Below are 12,043 nucleotides of genomic sequence, written 5' to 3' on the forward strand. Positions count from 1 at the left end.
GGAGCCTCACGACCTATAATCAGGACGGGAACCCTAATCAAACCCATATAAGTGATCCAAATTAAAAAGTCTCAGAAGTTTCAGGAAGTTAAAATGTCTTCCTGAAAGCAAATACCACTGATGACAAATACTTGTGTTTCTTACGAATATAGATGTTCTAAGATGCTTTCTTCCAAGATAGAAAGTGATCTTAATCATTTCCCTAGAATACTGACCTCCAAACTGCTTTATAAGCTGCTTACAATTTTTTTTAAATGTTTATCTGATTTCTGCATGGTTGTTTTCGGTAAGTTTTTAAAAGCTGCTTTAACTAAAAATGTTCCCTATGAGTTAAGTCATTTTATTTTGTTCAAATTGAGGAGATATTGTTTAATGATGGATTCTTTATCCAGAGGCAATTTTACATTTAAATTTTTTTTCTAAAACTCAGTATTTATAGATATTTAGGCAATAGTAATAAGCTCAGTAATTCAAATTAAAACTTGTATTTTAACTAGCAAATTCTTTTGTACATTTTTAGGATGTGAAATGTATCTCATTCCCCCCCCCCCCCCCNGGACTGAACTGAGAGGCAAAGGACCATGAGTTTGTACTGACTGGTAACCCCACAAATGTAATTAATGCATGTGGGATAGTCCCAGTCTATATAATCTCGGCAATGATGGGTCTATTTGAATTAGCAAATTATCCTGCTAAATTGTTGACTTGCTACTGGAAGAATTTGGCTCTGTCATGACTGTACTAATAGTTTTTAAGAGGTAGGTTTTGCTGCTGTACCTGAAAAGGGTCAGAGTTACCAGGGCTATATAGGATTTGACCAGGGTGGGTACATAAAAGAGTTATGGGCTCTGATATCTGCCCTGTGGTCTGAGGATACCTGAGCAGCTTGGTCCCTGAAATGGATCCTTAGAGAAGGAGGTATCACTGATGCCTTAAGATAATATTCTACCTAAATTTTGATGTGAGTAGAATACAATGCTGAAGTAACAGAACCACCTGAGAATGAGGGCAATGGCTTTTTTCATAGGGCCCTTGCACCATATTTTTTTCTACTTACTAGGCAGTTTAATTCTTGGAGACAGTAATTTTTCCTGCTTTATAACCACAAGCCAAAAATAAATCTTCTGTTGAGTCTGCAAGGTATTTGTTTGTTTTTGCAAGTTGTTTTATTTTTTTTCTTTAAATAGTTTATTGTCAAGTTGGTTTGCATATAACACCCAGTGCCCATCCCAACAAGTGCCCTCTTCCAGGCCCATCACTCCCCTTCCCCCCACCCCCATCAGCCCTGAGTTTGTTCTCAGCATTCAAGAGTCTCTCATGGTTTGCTTCCCTCCCTCTCCCCAACTATTTTTTCCCTTCTTTTTCTGCATCGTCCTCCGTTAACTTCCTCCTAAGCCACCTATATGTGCAAACATATGGTATCTGTCCTTCTCTGCATGATTTATTTCAGTCAGCATAACACCCTCTAGTTCCATCCATGTTGCTACAAATGGCCAGATTTCATTCTTTCTCATTGCCATGTAGTATTCCATTGTATAAATATACCACATCTTTTTTTTTTTATGTTTTATTTATTTCTAGGAGAGAGAGAGACAGCGTGAACAGGGGAGGGTCAGAGAGAGAGAAGGAGTCACAGACTGAAACAGTCTCCAGGCTCTGAGCTGGCAGTCAGCACAGAGCCCGACGTGGGGCCCGAACCCACGAAGCGCGAGATCATGACCTAAGCGAAAGTCGGACGCTTAACCGACTAAGCCACCCAGGCGCCCCAGATATACCACATCTTTTTGATCCATTCGTCAGTTGATGGACACTTAGGCTCTTTCCATGTTTTGGTTATTGTTGAGAGTGCTGCTATGAACATTGGGGTACATGTGCCTTCTGCATGGCAAAGGAAACAGTCAATGAAACTAGTAGGCAACTGATGGAAAAGGTAGTTGCATTTGCAAGCTGTTTTACATAGATACAGTACTATGCCCTACTGGCCAACATTAAAGAGAATATAATTCACAAAGAACTTCATTCAAGGGGGCATGTGACTTTTGATCTCAGGGCTGTAAATTCAAGCCCCACTTTAGTTATAGAGATTATTTAAAAATAAGAAACAATGTTAAAAAGAAACTGCATTCCAGATGCTTGAAATGAATATTTCTTGAGCAAAACAATCATTTTCATTCCCTTTCATTAACTTTCCTTTTCATATCCCTAGACACTATCAACTGGAAATTACTTGCAGATTCTACAACCACATCAGTAGACATGGTTGATGTCTTAAGCTATCAGACAGTGAGATTGCCTTTCTACATCATCCACAAAGTCATGACTTGTCAAATTCAGGCTTGGAATTGTCCTAAACACATCAGGTATATCCCCAGCCCTATTAATTTTTAGTGATGAAGGTAGCTTTTGCTTTTAACTCAGGTGTAATGACTCCTAAGTAGAAGATTTTTTTCCTTCATACTCCATGTACCTTAAGGCCAAGATGTTGGGCTACAGAGCATGGGTGGCCTTTTTGTTCCCAATTATTACTTCAAAACTATTTCTCCGCTTTTCTCCTTCAAAAACATTCAAAGTTTATATACCTGACTAAATCACCCTTAAAATCTTTATCATTTATGACCCTTCTGACCTCTCTCCCTCAGATATTATAGTCTGTTTTTTCCTTGCTCTAGGTTTCTTCACCATCCCTGTCTATATTCTTTGTGAATTTAACATTTTTAAAGATGGCCCAGGCAACACCAGCACTTGGCCTTTTATTTATTTAAAATTTTTAAAAAGTTTATTTATTTAAGTAATCTGTATTGCCAACATGGGGCTCAAAGTCATGACCCCAAACTCAAGAGTCATATGCTCTTGCAATTGAGCCAGCCAGACACCCCAAGCACTTGGTCTTTTAGATCTTTGACCTCTTCATCTCCAACAACTTGTTCCTCTATTCCATTTCATCCATCCACTCCAACTGGTAATATTTCAAACCTTGTCATCAATAACTTTTATTTTCCAAATGTCCATTTCAAGCATCCCATTTGTCCATCACTAGCTTTTCCCCTGAGCTCATTTAATATACTCTCACTGACCTATTGACACCCCTAATCCACTAAGCCCAACACTTAAAAAAAATCTATTAATATACTTCTGACATCATCAACACTTCCAACTTCCCAATTTAGATTCCTTGATCAATCTTTATAATCGCTCTTTTGCAAACATTTTCAACTCTCTCACCCCAATGTCTGTATCTCTTTCACTTGGAGGAACCTCAAAGTAGAAACTCAGTCTTGCTAGAACCGAGCCTTGCTGAAACAAACCTTTCTATTCTATTGCTTGCATCCAAGTAGCAAAGATTGCTATAGAAAAATCATATGAAGGGACTAACTGGTTTTAATTTATGATCTCAGACCTCACAAGAGCACTTCACACTGGCTGGAATGAATGGATTAATCATTCATACTTCAGCTTCTCTACTCACATCTCTCACGTCCTTTTCCCCCACGTATCCTCATTTTCAGCTGGAGAACTTGCCTCATCCTTAAGAAGCTAGAAACCATCTGCAAGGAATGCACAACTTCAGAAGGTCACATCTGTACTTATTTGCTCTTGCATTTTTCTTGTTTCAATGGATGAGAGAACTCCTATCAGAGAGAACTCTGCCTCTTGTACTCTGGATTTCATCCTCTCCTGCTCAAGGACTTGATTTGTTCAGTCGTCTGTGAAATTTCTTAATTTTTAAAAAATTTTACTTAAAAAATTTTTCTTTTTAAATGGTTTTTTTTTTTTTTTAACTTCTTTCTGAGAGAGAGATGGAGACAGCGTGAGCAGGGGAGGGTCAGAGAGAGAAGGAGACACAGAATCCGAAGACAGGCTCCAGGCTCTGAGATAGCAGTCAGCACCGAATCTGACGCGGGGCTTAAAACCGTGAGATCCCACAAACTGTGAGATCATAACCTGAGCTGAAATCGGAGACATTTAACCAACTGAGCCACCCAGGCACTCCTTTTAATTTTAAATAGGCTCCAGGACCAACATGGGGCTTGAACTCACAACCCTGAGATCATGAGTCACATGCTCTACCACTGTGTGAAATTTCTAAATTGGGAAAAAAAAAAAAAAGACTTGGCATTTTATTTTGTTATATTCGTTTTTAAAAAAAATTTTTTAATGTTTTATTTATTTCTGAGAGAGAAACAGCATGAACAGAGGAGGGTCAGAGAGAGAGGGAGACACAGAATCCAAAACAGGCTCCAGGCTCTGAGCTAGCTGTCAGCAGAGCCCAACATGGGGCTCAAACCCACAACTGTGAGATCATGACCTGAGCCGAAGTTGGTCGCTTAACCAACTGAGCCACCCAGACGCCCCAATTTTGTTATATTCATACAATATAAAATGTTTTAAAATTATCTTTTATGTTTAAATGGGTATTAGGTTTTATTTATTTATTTCTTTGTCTTGGTATTAGATTTTTAAAAAAATCTTTAAAATGTTATAGCATTTATACCTAAAACCTTGGGAAACAGAGGAAATATATTCCTATGTGAAGCCACAGCTTAAAACATTAAATCAATGGAAGTGCTTTGTCAGAAAGCTGTTCTAAAACTTTTTTTTTCATAAATCACTTGGATAACTGCCTTCATTTCCCTTTTTGAAGTTCTTAATATTATTAACATAGACCTAGCTTTTTTGTTTTTCATTATCCTGTTTTGCTTGGTTCTGAATTTTTAAAGGTTTCACCTCAAACAAAGCAGATGACTAAATACTACATATTCATAAAAATCAAGTTCTTGACCTTTTTTAAAGAAGATGAGAGGATGGGGGTGCATGGGTGGCTCAGTCGGTTGAGCGTCAGACTTTGGCTCAGATCATGATCTCATGGTTTGTGAAGTCAAATCCCAGATTGGGCTCTGTGCCAACAACTCAGAGCCTGGAGCCTGCTTGGGATCCTGTGTTTCCCACTCTCTATACCCCTCCCTGCTCATGCTCTGTCTCTGTCTCTTTCTTTCTCAAAAATAGAAGTAAAAACATTAAAAAAAAAACCAAAGAATATGAGAGGATGTTCACAATACCACATTAAGTAAAAGATAAGTAGAAAAAAATAGAGAACTATATAAGAGTAAGATCTCAGTTCTATAAAAACTGAAGTGTGTATGGATATGTGTATATTTAAAATACATATACATAGAAAAAAGACTAAATGAATATAGACCAAAAAAATTTAATGTTTATTTATTTTTGAGAGAGAGAGAGCACACTCACAGGGGAGGGGGAGAGAGACAAAGAATCCCAAGCAGGCGGGGCCTAGTGCAGGGCTTGAACTCATGAGCCATGAGATCATGACCTGAGCCAAAACCAAGAGTTAGATGCTTAACTAACTGAGCCACCCAGGTGCCCCTGGACCAAAATGTTTGTAGTAATTTCATCTAGGTGTTGGGGCACAAGTGATTTTTATTTTTTTTTTTCCTATTTTTTATGCATTTCTCAAGATTTCTACAATGAACACATGACTTTCATAAACATAACTATTTTTCTTTTTGAATTAGTGTGAGAAGTTGGGAAATCCCTTGGCTTATCAGAATTCAGAGACTTTCAGTTTTGTATTTCCAAAGGCTCCATTTTATCAGTTCATCCAAAGTACATCAGTCTTAGGAAATGGATTAAAAATAATCTTGGGGCGCCTGGGTGGCTCAGTTGGTTGAGCATCAGACTCTTAGTTTCAGCTAAGGTCATGATCCCAGGGTCATGAGATCAAGCCTTGTGTCAGGCTCCATGCTGACTGTGGAGCCTGCTTGAGATTCTTTCCTCCACCCTGTCTGTTATTTGCCCTTGATTGCACTCTCTCTCAGTAAAATAAAATTAAAAAAAAAAAATCTCAAAAGAGAAACCCAATTTATTAAATAGGTGAAATAAATGCTCAGAGCATTCTATGCCAGTGGACAAATTCACTTGGAAGAATAAATGACTGGAACATTTCTAGCGAAACTAAACAAAATCACAGATCTGTTAAATGGGAATTCAAATATGGATTTGAATTCTCTATATTTCAGAGCCTCTTTCCTGACATCATTCCTATATAATGGTTGTAGAAGGTAGAATTAAAATGAAGTGTACAACTACATGGTCAACTAATCTTTGACAAACCAAGAAAACTTCCAATGGAAAAAAAGATAGTCTCTTCAACGAATGGTGTTGGGAAAACTGGACAGCAACATGCAGAAAATAGAAACTGGACTACTTTCTTACACCATACAAAAAATAGATTCAAAATGGATGAAAGACCTAAATGTGAAATAGGAAACCATCAAAATCCTAGAGGAGAACACAGGCAGCAACTTCTTTGACCTTGGTGGGAGCAATTTATTAGACATGTTGCTGAAGGCAAGGGAAATAAAAGCAAATGTGAACTACAGGGACTTCATCAAGATAAAGAGCTTCTGCGCGCGCGCACACACACACAAAGCTTCTGCACAGTGAAAGAAATAATCAACAAAACTAAAAGACAGCCTACAGAACAGGTCAAGGTATTTGCAAATGATATATCTGATAAAGGGTTAGTATCCAAAATCTGCAAAGAACTTCTCAAAGTTCAGGGAAATACAGAACAAAACCACAATGAGATACCACCTCACATTTGTCAGAATTGCTAAAATTAACAACTCAAGAAACAACAGGTGTTGGCGAGGATGCAGAGAAAGGGGAACCCTTTTGCACTATTGGTGGGAATGCAAACTGGTGCAGCCATTCTGGAAAACAGTATGATACTTCCTCAAAAAACTAAAAATAGAAGTACCCTACAATCCAGCAATTGCACTTACTTATTTACCCTAAGGGTACAAAAATACAGATTTGAAGAGGCACGTGCACCCTGATATTTATAGCAGCATTATCAGCAATAGCCAAACTATGGAGAGAGCCCAAATGTTGGTGATGTATATAAGAAGAGGTGGTGTACATGTCTACAATGGAATATTACTCAGCCATCAAAAATAATGAAATCTTGCCATTTGCAATGATGTGGGTGGAACTAGAATGTATTATGCTAAGCAAAATAAGTCAATCAGAGAAAGACAAATACTATATGATGTCACTCATATGTGAAATTTAAGAAACAAAACAGATGAACATATGGAAAGAAGGGGAAAAAGAGAAGAAAGCTAAACAAACCACAAAAGGCTACTAATGATAGACAAAACTGAGGGTTGATAAAGGGAGGTGGGTGGGGGATGGGTATTAAGCAGGGTACTTGTGGTGAGCACTGGGTGTCATAAGTGAATAACTAAATTCAACTCCTGAAACCAATATTGCACTGTATGTCATCTAAAATTTAACTTAAAAAAATCAAGGTGTTGACTTTTAAGTTGTTTCAAAGTTATAGCAAGTTAGCAAATGGGCTATTCGAAGAAAGTACATATGTCCAGACTTGGAAAAAAGCTGGACCTGTGAAGTGATGGTTTTAGAGCTGTAGCAGTATAAATAATGATGTGTATGTATTGCTTTACAACATTTTTATGTATTTTATCTCATTTGATTCTTTTAAAAAATATTTTTGAGTATAGTTGACACATGGTGTTACATTAGTTTCAGGTGTACAACATAGTGACTCAACTTCTCATACCTTATGCTATGCTTACCACAAATGTAGCTACCATCTGTCACCATACAATGCTGTTATAATATCACTAACCTTATTCTGTATGCTGTGCCTTATTTGACTCTCTTAACAACTCTGTGACGTAAGTGGGACTGTCAGTCTGCCCTTGCTCTATAGGCCAGTGATTCTCAAATTTTAGTTGGGAGCAGAATCACTTGGAAGGCTACTAAGTGGTTAACACTGGTAGTTAAATGCTAGGCCCTTTCCCTAGATTTTTCTCAGTCTGTAGGTATGGGTTGGGGCCTGAACATTTGCATTTCTAACTTATTCATAGGGTACTGTCTGGAAACAACAGCTCTAAGCCACTTTTTTTTTTTACATTCTTTGTAAACCTAGAGTTGACCTTGTCACAGTCTTGAATAATAGCTTCGCATTGCCCTCACAATAAAATCTAAATTAGAAGGTTCTGACTGATCTGACTCCTGTTTACTTCTATAGCTTTCTCTCTTTCTTTCTCTCCAGCCATACTGAAGAACTAGCAGTTCTCCAAAGAAGTTGTATTAGTTTGCTAGGGCTGCCATAACAAAATGATTAACAAGGTAACATTACATGTTCCACCTTTCAAGAGTATATATAGTATTGTACAAATAAGATAGCATGCTTGTAGTGTTACAGACATATACTATGTATGCAAAGGTTTCTGGGGGAAAGGAAATATAGCTTCTGTTATGAGCTGAATTGTATACTCTCAAACTTCATAAGTCCTAACCCCCAGCACTTAAAAATGTGATGATATTTGGAGACAAGAACTTTTAAGAGGTAATTAAGTTCAAATGAGGCCATTAGAGCAGCCCTAATCCAAACTGACTAGTTTACTTATAAAAGAAAACTTGAACACACAGACATCATCCGGGGTGTGCACATACAGAGTTGTGATCATTGAGGACACAGTGAGAAGGTGGCCACCTATAAGCCAAGAATAGGTCTCAGAAGAAACCAACCCTACTGTTGCTTTGATCTTGAACTCCTAGGCAGTCCCAGCAAACTAATATAAACCTCAGATTGAAAAAATCAGGTCTGAGGGACATTATGGACAGTGCTCAACTCATAGGAGGCATTAAAATATGTCTCTTGGATAAATAAATGTCTTAAAGTCACATAGCAAACTTTTAATTTTCAAGATTCTCCTTTATGAGGCTTTCTTGAGCTACTAACCAAGTCAGACTTAATGTCCCTATTTTAGCATCTCCATACTATTCTGTTCGGGCTATTTTCATAGTACTTAGCCCAGCATATTATAGTAGTTGGGTACTTTTCTCAGTGTATCCTTTTACTCAGTGCTGAGCACAATATTGGGCTCATCATAGTTGGTGGTCCATATCTGTTGAAATGGATGGTTTAATCTCAATCCATCCAAGTAGGGGAAAAAAAAACTACACAAAGTGAAAATATAACATCCAGTTATACTGGCTATATTAGGTTAAATCGTAAGAAATTATGATTCGATAATTTCAAAACAAGGAACAGAAAACCTCCAGGACTTTTATGGAACATAGCCAATAAAAATCTAAATGTATTTCTCATCATCTTGTTATTCATTTTTTGTACAATGTTTGTACAATGTTTGACACATGCCTGTAAGGCACTAAGGTGTTGGAGCTTACAAAGGTGAATAAATGAGCTTTGCTCCCTGTTAAAAAAGATAAATAGCTGAAAGTGGTATCTGACTTGTCCCCACTCACAGGAATTGGTGAAAATATGGGGGACATCAATACATCACTTAAGTCCAATGGCTTCTAGCATATTCTTTCAACATTTTTTCCACTTTCATTACAAAACATTTAGTAAAGACAAGGATATGTAGTCAGTCTTGTCTGGACACTTTGGTGACCCTTGACAGGTCTCCATTCCTGCGTGTGTCAGTTTCATCTGTTAAAGTAGGATACTAATCACACATTGTAAGTCTGTTTATTGGCACACAGGCTAAGACATAGAAACTGTCATAATATTCCAAATTAGAAAATTTTACCCTACTGTACTTGCTTTCAAAAGGCAAAAGGGTCCAACACAATTTTGGGGAAAACAGCCTGTTCATTTCTTGTGAAGGACCATTGGACTGATATGGCCACTAATACACAGTAGTAATGGTCCATACATAAATTTCTACGTATCACGCACATTAAATGGCAGAAAATTCACTTTACAAAGCAAAACAGTACAAAACCACTAGCCTTGCGGCTCTATAATATAGACTTGTCTTTTCGCAGTCTAAGGATTCCTAAGATAACATTTGAGGCAGGAAGATTTAATCCTAAAATTAAAGGCATTTCCGAAAAATGGCGGGAATACTCCTGGGTCTCTAGAGGCCAGTGGTCTAAAAGACCAAAAGCCCGTGACCCCGACGTGATTCGAACACGCAGCCTTCTGATCTGGAGTCAGACGCGCTACCGTTGCGCCACGAGGTCCTGCTGGGCTGTGGCTGGCGCAGTTTCTTAGGACTCAAGTATCATGGCATTTTTCCCGGACACGCGGTTTTTTTTTCACTTTCTTTGTCTCTCCCCCTAGTGAAGATTGGAACTGGAAACTGATCCTTTTAGCACCCACATTCTACTGAACGCTAACCCTCTACATAACTTGGGGCGGAACCAGAGGAGGCGGGAGAACGAGTTTCCCTTTCAGTCGAGTCCCCAGGGTCCAGGGAGACGGTTCCTTCCTCTTCTATAGCAAGCAATTTCCGTTCTTACCCGCCCCTTTAGGCGCGGAACTCCGCCTTCCCTCTCCCCTCCCCCCTCGGGTTCCGCGCGCCGAGTTCGTGACCTCCAGCTGGAATTTGGCGGGCGTAACTGCGCATGTGTGCATGCGTGTGCCTTTGCCAGCTAGCTGCTGGTAGCTAGAGCCAACCATATAACGCGTTAGTCTCAGGATAGACTTTTATTTCACGGTGAGCATTAAGCTTAAATGTCATTATTTTTAAAAGATGCGGTTACAAAAGATGTTTTGTATTATATATTTGTCAGCGGGTTTGCACCTCGTAGTTGAATTATAGGGGAAATAGCGATTTGATTAGTAAAAGGTACCGACCTCCCCGTCGGGGAATTGAACCCCGGTCTCCCGCGTGACAGGCGGGGATACTAACCACTATACTAACGAGGAGCTGTCGGTGCCGCTTTTCCTAAGTATGTCTTTGAAAGTAGAAAAGATTCCTCCCTCCCAGGCTGATCTCCTTTCCGCTTGCCACCCGGAAGTGTGACAATCCAGACACCTGGACCTCTGCTCTGTCTACTACCTATCCCCTTTGGGCATCTTGGACTCTTCGTCTGTGGAAAGAGTAAATTATTTAAAATAAGTGAAACAAAATGCGCATCCAGTTTTAGTGGTGGTGAATTGTTGAAAATAATTTTCCGGAGCTCTTTATGCCTTACGTATGGTTTAAGTTTCTTGCTGGAGTGTTTATTTAAGAGTGACCAAGAGGATGTGAGTTGAAGCAGAACTTTACCTTCACTTATTTATATTTTCATTCTGAAGTCGAAGTCCAAGGATATCATATGGTTGCCAGATGTCCAGGGCGGCCAGGGTTGTCCCACAGTACAGTGCCTCTTCAAACAGTGTGTAAGCTTTTGCGACACAAAAGGGCTCATGCATTGGACCAGCTGAGACCAGCTGAAATTCTGTTAGCTGATTTTTCCCCCCCCTGTGTTTCGGTCTCTTTCTTGAGGCGTCTGCAGTTTACTCAAAGATGACAAATTCTTAAGTGGTAAAATAATAATAATACATTTAAATAATTCAAAACAAGATGTGCCATTAATTAAACATAGGGTTGGGAAGTTTCGCTAATAGAATAATTTGCACCGTCCTTAGCTTTTTCATAAGCAGGATCAAACCTGTTCTGAGGAGGACCTCACACATAAACTTTTGACATTATCTTTAATGAAAATTCAGAGTCACAAACTGACTTTGAAAGTTTTCATTGTAGAACTTAAGCTTACATGTCTTAAGGAATCCGTTCCTTGTAGTGTACTATGAATTATTACTTTTTTTTTGATCATAGATTACAGGTTGTTTTCCATCTGATGAAAGGAATTATTTAATCCAGACTTTTAGGTAATTTCTGAGGCCTGTTTTGTCATATTTTTTTTCACTCTTAAATACACCAATGGCCTTGAAAAAATTCCATGCTCTGTGGCCTCCTTATACTTCTGATTTTCCAGTAACTCTTGTGAAGTCCACAGGGCACTGTACTCACTATGCTGACGTCTTTTTCCTTGTAAGACTGAAAGGATTTGTCCCAGGTCTCTCTGTTGGCAAAACCTTCTGTCTTCACCCCTCCCCCACCTCGGAGGAGAAGAGGCTTAATCCAGTCCCTTTAGAAGAGACATCATCCTCTCCACCTAAGCTGTGATAAAGCTATGCCAGTGTTCACACATGTGTTCTTACTTTTTTTTTTCCTCCCTAGGGAAATGAAGG

General features: G+C 38.8%; 2 non-coding genes across 2 annotated transcripts; both read right to left on the reverse strand.

The window, feature by feature from the left end:
- Positions 1–9,972: 9,972 nt before the first annotated feature.
- Positions 9,973–10,044, reverse strand: TRNAW-CCA (transfer RNA tryptophan (anticodon CCA)). The gene has a single exon. It is a non-coding gene; the product is annotated as a tRNA-Trp (tRNA).
- Positions 10,045–10,660: 616 nt separating this feature from the next.
- On the reverse strand, positions 10,661–10,732 carry TRNAD-GUC (transfer RNA aspartic acid (anticodon GUC)). Its single transcript has one exon. It is a non-coding gene; the product is annotated as a tRNA-Asp (tRNA).
- Positions 10,733–12,043: the final 1,311 nt, after the last annotated feature.

The sequence above is a fragment of the Crocuta crocuta genome, unplaced genomic scaffold (genome assembly GCF_008692635.1).
Source record: "Crocuta crocuta isolate KB4526 unplaced genomic scaffold, BGI_CrCroc_1.0 scaffold216, whole genome shotgun sequence".
Classification (NCBI taxonomy): Eukaryota; Metazoa; Chordata; class Mammalia; order Carnivora; family Hyaenidae; genus Crocuta; species Crocuta crocuta.